This window comes from Macaca fascicularis, chromosome 20, assembly GCF_037993035.2.
Source record: "Macaca fascicularis isolate 582-1 chromosome 20, T2T-MFA8v1.1".
Lineage (NCBI taxonomy): Eukaryota > Metazoa > Chordata > Mammalia > Primates > Cercopithecidae > Macaca > Macaca fascicularis.
Window position 1 is genome coordinate 53,516,832 of NC_088394.1, and position 10,974 is coordinate 53,527,805.

Genomic DNA, 10,974 nt, shown 5'->3' on the forward strand with positions numbered 1-10,974 from the left:
CAGTCTGTGTCAGCGTGTTCATCCCCACAGTGCAAGACGCGCTTCCACTCCAGCCTGTCACTCTGGGAGGGTCCTCAGAGAACATCTGGTTCTGCCCTGTGCAGGTTGGAAAGGGAGACTGAAGCTGAGAGGGGCACGTGGCTTCCGCAGACCACGCACCAGTGAGGGGAGGCCCTGGTGAGAGGCCCGGGCAGGGGCGGGGCTGGTGGGGTCCTGGGAGGCGGTGGCTGAATTCTGTCCCCACCCACCCCGAGGTCTCCCGGTTTCCCCCTAGCCCAGCTCCTGTTCTTGCTCCACGTGGAGTTGAGGACAAGCTTCCCCAAGGTGCTGGAGTCAATTTCACAGACTGGCCAGGAGCCTGCCGCAGGCCACAGCTCTGCCCAGTGCTGGGGAGCCCCCTGGCCGAGGGTGGCGGGACCTTGCAGCCCTGTCTCTGCCTCCCCCTGCACTCACTGCAGGCCAGCTGGCCCGGCTCCTCCTGGCCCTGGCTCCCTCTCCCTGCTCAAACTCCAGACCAGCTTCAGAGCGAGGGGGATCTGTGGGTCCTGGGTCCTTTCGGGGGCCGTGGGTCCTCCGCCTGCAGCTACCTTCCTAGCCCCCTCCAGCCCCAGGCAGGCGGGCACCACGCAGCCCTGTGGTTCCTCCTGACTGAAGTGTGATCCCCACCTGCCCGGGCTGACCTCCCCACTAGCTCAGCTGCGCCCAGCCTGCAGGAAGCCGGCCCAGCACATCTGCCCACCGACTCGCTCCCCCAGTTCTTAGCGACTGCCCGGAAGCCGACCCCCGGCTCCGCGTGGTTCTCTCATTGGTTCGTGTGTGTGTGTGTGTGTGTGTGTGTGTGTGTGTGTGTGTGTGTGTCAGTCCCAGCTCCTCCATTAGGTTGAGAGCCCCATGAGCCACTCCGGGGACCCCGCACCCCTGTGCTCAAAAAGATGGGGACTAGAGGCTCAGGACACCCCACCCCCAGACCCCTGCCCATGCCCAGCTACGGGCTGAGCACAGAGGAGTCAGGGCCTTCCCTTCTACTTCTCTCTCACTCTCCCAACCAGCGATGGGGCCGTGGCTTCTCTCTGAACACAGTTTGGCGGCAGGGGCATGGGTCCTTCTCTTCCGAGGACCTCGTGGCCGGCATTGTTTGGCAGGGCTGCGGTTAGAAGGGCAATTTCCAGGCCCGACTGTTGCCTCCTTCTGCCCCCTTGTGGCCAGTCAACTCATTGCAGGGCAGATGATAGAACGCAAGTCTACTTTCCAGTAGGGGCAGGACTAAAACAAGAACAGCGATAAAAAGGTTGATAAAACCAGTGAACTGGCTTCCCTGTGACTCTAGGGTCTCTTCGGTCGCAAATGGGCTCATATCCTGTCCTGATGCCGAGAAGGATCCTTTGAACAACTGCCTAAGACCCAGAGTTCTAGGGGTGGCCCAGTCTGAGTTCTTCCTGGAAAATTGTCCTCTGAATCCACCCGGTGGAGGATGATTTAAAAAGGGAGGGAGGCAAGGAGAAGCTCCTAAGGTAGCAAAGGCCAGCGACGGTTGGGGTCTAGACCCCTGCACCCTGCAGGCCAGAGCTGGAAGAACTCTCAGAGTGCAATGGCTGGATTTCGGCTCACTGCAACCTCCACCTCCCAGGTTCAAGCGATTCTCCTGCCTCAGCCTCCTAAGTAGCTAGGATTACAGGCGCCTGCCACCATACCCGGCTAATTTTTTTGCATTTTTAGTAGAGACAGGGTTTCACCATGTCAATCAGGCTGGTCTTGAACTCTTGGCCTCATGTGATCCACTCACCTTGGCCTCCCAAAGTGCTGAAATCCCAGGCATGAGCCACTGCGCCTGGCCTCCAGCAAACTTCGTTTAAAAAAGCAAGACCTTTTTTTCTCCCCCCCTACTGAAATCCTACTCAGAAGCCCATATTATAAGCTGAGATAAGTAGAGCTGCCGTGGAGGCCTGTGAGGAGGTGGGGAGTTGCCAGAGGGTCCCTGAAAGCGAGGTAGGGTGGGGGCGTTGCATAAAGGCAGGGAAGAGGTGGATCCAGGACTGGCAACAAAATGCACGATTCAGAATCCAAGTATTCACGAGCAGCATCCGGTGCAAGCTGGGGGATGGTGAGATGCAAGAGCTAGGACAACTGCCATGTGACCTCAGGGCATTTTAAGGAGGTGTGACTTGGAGGCTGCCATGATTGGAAAGCTGGGAGGGAAAAAGAGGAATGGTCAGGTTCGGGATGAAAAGTGAGGAGGAGTGCCAGACTTACGTTGCTTCTTTCAACTGATAGGTGCCTCCCCTCCTCCCCCACCCCACCCCTGCTTTTTTTTCTTTTCAGATGGAGTCTGGCTGTGTCCCCAAGCTGGAGTGCAGTGGTGTGATCTCGGCTCACTGCAACCTCTGTCTCCCGGGTTCAAGGGATACTCATGCCTCAGCTTCCTGAGTAGCTGGGATTATAGGTGTGTGCCACCATACCCGGCTGATTTTTGTATTTTTAGAAGAGACAGGGTTTTACCATGTTGGCCAGGCTGGTCTCGAACTCCTGAGCTCAAGTGATCCGCCTGCCTCAGCCTCCCAAAGTGCTGGGATTACAGGTGTGAGCCACTCTTCTGAAATCCAGTTTCTCTTCAACGTTCAACTCAGTGTTGCCTCCCCGGCAGCCACACAACCAGCCCTGGTCTCTCTGGTTGCATCTGAACCTGGGCTGTGTGTCCTCCACCTGCTGCCAGCGCTCACCTCAGTCTAATCCTGACCACACTCTGTCCCTTGTAATTGGAGCTGCTTGGGTGATTTACCCAGTAAACGCACTGAGCAGGTATTTGGGTCAGGAAACAGTACCAGACTCATTTATGAGGAGGGAAAAAAGCTTTGTGCATAGTGTATATTTGATTTATACATTTTCATCAGTGTTGCTTGGGTGAATTCCACAAGGGGCACTAGTGGGGAAAGAGAAATTTCCTGGGGAGCCCTAACAACCGGGCCTGAAACACATCTCATCTCCAAATGTGGAAATTAGAATTGGATTGTTCTCCAACGGCCCACCAGAGGGCACTCTGCTCTTAGGAGGAAGTTCTGAGGCTGATGCGCCAGAGGCCCTGACCCCACCAGCTGGACTCCAACCCCATGGCTGTCCCCAGGGGCTGGGATCAGCCACATCTGTTTGTAGCTGCACTAGGCCTTGAGGCAGGGGTGTCTGTAGCTGGCCAGCTCTTCTCTTGGGGGAACAGAAGCTAAGAAACCACCAATTACACTGCCTGGGGTTTGCTGGATGAAGAGGAAGAAGGAAGGAATGCTGCTGGGACTAGCAGGGCCACTAACTCCAGACGCAACCTGGGCAGTGCCGAGAGCTGTGGGCCGGGGTGTTTCCCTGTATTTTCTTAGAGACTGTATTTGTTCTATTTGGCATCCATTTATCACAGGGCCAAATCACAGGGCCAAAGGCATTTACACCTCCCCTGCAAGCCGGATTTTGCAAGTTTTTGAAAGTAGTAATAGTTACAAACCCTCCGACCAATCCCGATCACAGACCCCCCCAACCATCTACATTTAACTCTCACACCAAGCCAAGATTTCCCCTGCCCTGAATCACCCAGAGCCGGGTAGAGACAACTAGGGGCAGCCCCTATGCCCAAGGCCCTCTGGAATTATTCCAACTAGCCAGACCTGGGCTGCTTCCCCTGGCCTGCCTTGCCCTTCAAGTGGAAACCCCATGAAAGGCTGTGGCCTGTGCTGTTCTGAACCTTCCTTTCAGCCTCCTGACCAAACTTGGTGCTCCCTCTGTGGCCCCTGTGTGTGGTCCTGCGTGTGTGCCGTGCCCTGTTCTCCTGGGAGATGCAAGTAATAAATTCTTCTTTCAGTGGCCTTGGTTGCTCTGTGTTGTCACTCAGCCACCTCCATCAATTCAAATCCTGTGGGTACATTTAAAATTTTTTAAATTGACACATAGTAATTGTACACATTTATGGGGCACATGTGATACTTTGACACAGGTGTCCAATGCGTAATGATCAGATCAAGGTAATCAGGATATCCATCACCTTGAACATTTACCATTTCACTATGTTGGGAATGTTTCAAATCTTCTAGCCATTTTGAAACATACAATAGGCCGGGCATAGTGGCTCACACCTGTAATCCCAGCACTCTGGGAGGCCGAGGTGGGAGGATCACTTGAGCCCAGGAGTTTGAGACCAGTCTGGGCAACATAGTGAGACTCAGTCTTTATGAAACACAAAGTTAGCCAGGCATGGTAGCGTGCGCCTGTGCTGCCAGCTACCCAGGAGGCTGAGGTAGGAGGATCACTTGAGCACAGCAGGTTGAGGCTGCAGTGAACCGTGATGGCACCACTGCACTCCAGCTAGGGTGACAGAGGGAGACCCTGTCTCAAAAAGAAAAAAAAAAAGGCCAGGCATAGTGGCTCACACCTGTAATCCTAGCACTTTGAGAGGCCAAGGCGGGTAGGTCACCTGTTCAGGAGTTCTAGACCAGCTTGGCCAACATGGTGAAACCCTGTCTCTAAAAAATACAAAAAAAATTAGCTGGATGTGGTGGCAAGCACCTGTAATCCTAGCTACTCAGGAGGCTGAGGCAGGAGAATTGCTTGAACCCGGGAGAGGTTGCAGTGAGCCAAGATCGCGCCATTGCACTCCAGCCTGGGCAACAAGAGCAAAACTCCGTCTCAAAAAAAAAAAAGAAAGAAAGAAAAGAAAAAGAAATACACAATAAATTGTTTACTAGTCACCCTACTGTGCAATCAAACACTGGAAATTATTCCTTCTATCCATCTGTTTGTTTGCACCCATTAACCAATCTCTCCCCATCACTCCCTCTCTCCTAAATAGAACTACCATATGATCCAGCAATTCTACCACTAGGTATTTATCCAAAGGAAAGGAAATCAATATATCAAAGGGATACCTGCACCCCCATGCTTATTGCAGCACTATTCACAATAGCCAAGATATGGAATCAACCCGTGTCCATCAATGGAAGAATAAATAAAGAAATTTGGTACATGTACACAACGGAGTACTATTCAGCCATTAAAAAAAAAAAAAAAAAAGGAATCCAGTCATTTGCAGCAAAATGGATGGATAGTCATTATGTTAAGTGAAATAAGCCAGGCTCAGAAAGACAACTATCTCATGTTCTCACTCATATGTGGGAGCTAAAAAAGCTTATCTTTGAAAGTACATTTTAACACAAAGGGTCAGGGACCTGTTTGGAGTCTCTGCTTTGCCACTGACTGGCCATTGGACCTGGACACATGTGCCTCACCTGCCTGAGCCTATTTCTCCTTGAAGCAATGGAACTGGACCCGCTCTCACCTGTTTTGGGATGTGCCAATATGGCTACTTCTCTACCTCTCACATTGCCCTTAGGGGACCACAGTCTTAGAAAACCTGCCATCTCCAGTCGGGCGCAGTGGCTCACGATCATGAGGTCAAGAGATCAAGACCAGCCTGACTAACACGGTGAAACCTCGTCTCTACTAAAAATACAAAAATTAGCCAAGCATGGTGATGCATGCCTGTAATACCAGCTACTCGGGAGGCTGAGGCAGGAGAATCGCTTGAACTCAGGAGGCAGAGATTGCAGTGAGCTGAGATCGAGCCATTGCACTCCAGCCTGGACAACAGAGTGCGACTCTGTCTCAAAAAAAAAAAAAAAAAAAAAGAAAAGAAAAGAAAACCTGCCATTTCCTCATAATTGAACTGCCATCACCTGAATATTCCCTGTGCCCTTTTCCAAAGCCAGCATGGCAACCACAGGGGTGAAATACTCAGACAAGCAAAGGGATCAGGGCTTTAAGAAGTCAGCCTTCAGCCAAGCATGGTGGCTCACACCTGTAATCCCAGCACTTTGGGAGGCCGAGGCAGGCAGATCACTTGAGGTCAGGAGTTTGAGACCAGCCCGGTCAACAGGGTGAAACTCTGACAGTACTAAAAATACAAAAATTAGCTGGGCATGGTGGTGAACGCCTGTAATCCCAGCTACTTGGGAGGCTGAGGTGGGGGGATTGCTTGAACCTGGGAGGTAGAGGTTGCAGTGAGCCAAGATCAGTGCACTGCACTCCAGCCTGGGCAACAGAGTGAGACTCTGTCTCAAAACAAGCAAACAAACCCTGACCAGTCCTCCTCAAAATGATCAAGCTCATCCAAAACAAGGAAAGTCTGAGAAACTGTCACAGCCAAAAAGTCAGCCTTCAAAGGACTTTTTTTTTTTTTGGAGATGGAGTCTTGCTCATCGCCGAGGCTGGAGTGCAGTGGGGCGATCTTGGCTTTCTGCAAGCTCCGCCTCCTGGGTTCACGCCATTCTCCTCTCTCAGCCTCCCGAGTAGCTGGACTACAGGCGCCTGCCACCTGGCTAATTTTTTGTATTTTTAGCAGATACGGGGTTTCACCATGTTAGCCAGGATGGTTTAGATCTCCTGACCTCGTGATCTGCCCGCCTCGGCCTCCCAAAGTGCTGGGATTACAGGCGTGAGCCACCATGCCTGGCCCAAAGGACTCGTTTAGTCCTTGCACATACATGTTCATGGTGGGATATCTACTACAGCACAAAGCTGGAAACAGCCCAAGGCCTATCAACAGATAAATGGATAAACAAAAGTGGTCTAACCATACAAGGAAGATTTTTCTGCATGGATACGCCCTGTGTTATGGGTGAAATTTGAAACACTGTGCTGAGCTAAAGCAGCCAACTGCAGGTCACACAGTGTATAATTTCATTCATATGAAATGTTGGAAGTAACTCTATGGAGTCAGAACACCCGCTGGTGGTGACCAGAGATGGTGAGAGAAGAAGACGGGAAGGGACTGCTTACTGGGGATGGGGTTTCCTTTTAGGGTAATGAAAACATTTTGGAACTAGATCAGGGCAGTGGTTGCACCACACTGTGAATGTACCAAATGCTGCTGAATTGTTTAAATCGTTAATTTTATGTTATGCGAATTTCATAAAAAAGACATATTCAATATTCACTTTTCTGCAGAGGAGCAGGCTTGGATGAGACATACATCAGCTCAGGACAAAGGAGTCCTCTAGGAGGGCAGTGAAGAGATTTCACCACTGCTGTAAAACTTGTGTATGAAAAAAGGAGCGATCGGAATCACACACAGCAAAGCTAGTTGTCTACTGGAAATTCTCTGTATTTGAAATCTTTCATGATTTAAGAGAAAAAATGTTTAAGTAATTATGGAAAATCAAAAAGGAAGGGAAGGGAAGGGGAGGGGAGGGAAATGGAGGGGAGGGGAGGAGAAGGGAGGAAAGGAAGGAAGGAAAGGAGGGAGCATTCTAACCCAGCTGAGTCTAAATGCAGTCTCCAGATCATCACAGTGCTTTGCAGAGGTGAAAGCCTCAATGCTGGATGGTGGGCCATGGGTAACCAATGACCAGACCACCAGCTGACCACCAGGAGTGACCACTGAAGGTGAGACCTGAAGTCACTAAGGGCTGAGTGGGGGCTTCTGTCCCTGCTTTTCCCCAGAGGGGTGAAGTAAGAGCCACCCGAAGCTGCCCCATCCCCACCCCCACTCAGCACAAAGCTATTTTATACATTTGTGTAACTTGTAGCAAAAAATTTGGTCACAAACAGTATTTACCTGCTCTGTGGCAACCTTCTCCCACTGTTATTATTATTCTGAGGCAGCTTTATATAGATGCCTTACTAGTTCTACTTTAAAATTTTTGCATGAGATAACAGTGTCAAGTGTTCCATGGAGGTTCAGGTTCATGTTGGGGAGATGCAGGACTTTGTCCTGGGCTAGCAGTATTCTCCTTAAGACCCAGGGTTTTATGTGAGGGGTTTTCAGGTTTTTTTCAATGAAGTTTCTTAGAAATAACAAATCCATCAGTTGGGCACGGTGGCTCACGCCTGCTAATCTCAGCACTGTGGAAGGCCGAGGCGAGTGAATCACCTGAGGTCAGGAGTTTGAGACCAGCCCGGCCAACAAGGTGAAACCCTGTCTCTACTAAAAATACAAAAATCAGCTTAGCATGGTAGCACACGCCTGTAATTCCAGCTACCTGGGAGGCTGAGGCAGGAGAATCGCTTGAACCTGGGAGGCAGAGGTTCCACCACTGCACTCCAGCCTGGTTGACAGAGCGAGACTCCGTCACAAAAAAAAAAAAAAAAGAAATACAAATCCATCATGTATATGGCAGGTATACAAACCAATAAAAATTAACACTTGTATGCCCACCGTCCAGCCAAAGAAATAGAACTTTCCTGCTACTATGAAGTCCTGCCTCTTTCTCCCGTCTCCCTGTGGAGCCAACTGTGGTCCTGAATTTTATCATTCCCCTTGAGCTTCTTTATTAGTTTTGTCACACACGCGTTTGTATACATCATGTATATGCACATGTGTATGTGTATATCCTTAATGACAGGCTGATGGATCTGGCATGTTTTTGAACTTTATGTAAATGAAATATTTCTCTCTCACACACACACACACACACACACACACACACTTCTGTGACTTGCTTTTGTGGCTGTTGTTGCTTCGTGATTCTTCCATGTTGAAGTGCACAGCTATAGCTCATTACTGCTGTGCAGTGTTCCACTGCTTGGACACACAGCTCATTCATTCACATTCTTGTTAATGGCCATTTGGATTGTCTCTTAGAAGTACTGCTGCTTTGAATACTTGTTTAGATTGTCTCCTGGTGCATGGGCCAAAGAATTTCTCTAGGGCAGTGGTTCTCAATCCTGGCTGCACTCTACGATGACCTGGGAGAGCTTTGCAAAAATGCTGATGCCCTGGGCCCTACTCCAGGGGATTCTGACTGAATTGGGTTTTGGAAAGGAAACCCAGGAATATAGGCTTTTGTTTTGTTTTGGTTTGGTTTGGTTCATTTTTGGAAGCTATCCAGGTGATTCTAATATGCAGCCAGTGTTCAAAGTGACATGAGGGTGACATTGCCCAAAGTATCCTCACCAACAATGAGTTCCCACCTGGCCACATTTTCACCCACACTTGGTAAGGTTTCTGTTTAGCCTTCTCCCTGCCACGAGGACAGGCAGCTGGGCTGTTCACAGTCTCTCTTCTCCAGTGCAGAGACCAGGGTGCTTCCAGCATGCCAGGCTCCACTGTGGGGTTCTCCCTTCAGCTCCACTGCCTGCCTGTGCACTTGGACCCCACTGTTACAAACAGGGGCCCATTCTGCAGCTCAGGGGTTTCTTCACCTGGAGCAGGTTTGCACCCTCAACTGCTCTCCCTTCTCTCCTGTCCACACTCTGGCTCCAAAGCCTCTGCTCTCATCTCCTTCCAAGTATTTTGTGGTTCTGTTTTGGCTGCCTCCTAACCCCAAGGAAGGTGTGGTTTGTCTCTGCTATCCCCTCCATTTACTGCTTTTGAGTGATTTCAGAAGGAGGAAGTCCCAAATGTACACTGCCAAGTTCTAAGCTAGAGACCTTAGAAAACAAAAAAAGAAGAAAGATTACACCCCTAGCCCCACCTCGGTCCACATTGGGCTGACTCAGAACGTCCAAGGACATCGGGCCTCAGTACTTTTTTTCTTTTTTTTAGACGGAGTTTCACTCTTATCACCCAGGCTGGAATGCAATGGCGCCATCTTGCCCTACTGCAACCTTCACCTCCCCGGTTCAAGCGATTCAACTGCCTCAGCCTCCCAAGTAGCTGGGATTACAGGCATGCACCACCACACCTGGCTAATTTTTATATTTTTAGTAGAGACGGCGTTTCACAATGTTGGCCAGGCTGGTCTCGAACTCCTGACGTCAGGTGATCCACCTGCCTTGGCCTCCCAAAGAGCTGGGATTACAGGTGTGGGCCACCATGCCAGGCCAGGCCTCAGTACTTTTGTTTATTTTTTTGAGACGGAGTCTCTGTCTCCCAGGCTGGAGTACAGTGGCACGATCTCAGCTCACTGCCAGCTCCGCCTCCTGGGTTCATGCCACTCTCCTGCCTCAGCCTCCCAAGTAGTTGGGACTACAGGCGCCTACCACCACGTCCGGCTAATGTTTTGTATTTTTAGTAGAGACGGGATTTCACCGTGTTAGCCAGGATGGTCTCGATCTCCTGACCTCATGATCTGCCTGCCTCGGCCTCCCAAAGTGCTGGGATTACAGGCATGAGCCACCGCGCCCGGCCAGGCCTCAGTACTTTTAAGAGGTGCTTAGGTGAATGATGGCAGCAGGTTACCCTCCTGGTCTCACCCTTTCCTCAGATGTAAGATGAGGTTGCATTCAGTGATTATCGGAGCCCGTGTTGGCTCCAATACTGTGAGCTTGCTGAAGGCCGAAACCTCTAGCCTGCCTGACTGTTGCCTCACTGGGTGCAGGTGCAGGTGCAGGTGTGGCTGAGCCCCCAGCCCAGGTGTGCTCTGCTGATTGGCAAGGACTCTTTCCTCACTCTGGGCCCCAAACTCCGAGCTGGCTGGCTTGCCCCGGACCCTGTGGAGTGACACGGCAACGGCCGGCGTGAAATCATTAACTACACCAACTGCAGCAGATAGGAGGCGGCAGCGTCCTTTTTGCCAGCAGCATCTGGGACTCATAACAAGAATCGGCGAGGGCTTGTTGCATTTGCTAGGCCTGTTCAGGAAGCTCTGGCTCAGGATCTCTTGTCCTCAACCTGGAGGGTGAGATTTTTGTCCTTCATCTGGGCAAGTGCAGCAGAAGCAACTAACAGTGGCCCTGCAGCTTAATAATTATGTTACTATCGGGCCGGGCGTGGTGGCTCATGCCTGTTAACCCCAGCACTTTGGGAGGCCGAGGCAGGCAAATCACGAGGTCAGGAGTTTGAGACCAGCCTGGCTAACATGGTAAAACCCTGTCTCTATTAAAAATACAAAAAATTAGCTGGGCGTGATGGTGCACGCCTATAGTCCCAGCTACTCGGGAAGCTGAGACAGGAGAATCACCTGAACCTGGGAGGCAGAGGTTGCAGTGAGCCAAGATCACACCACTGCACTCCAGCCTGGGTGACAGAGCAAGACTCAGTCTCAAAACAACCACAACAACAAC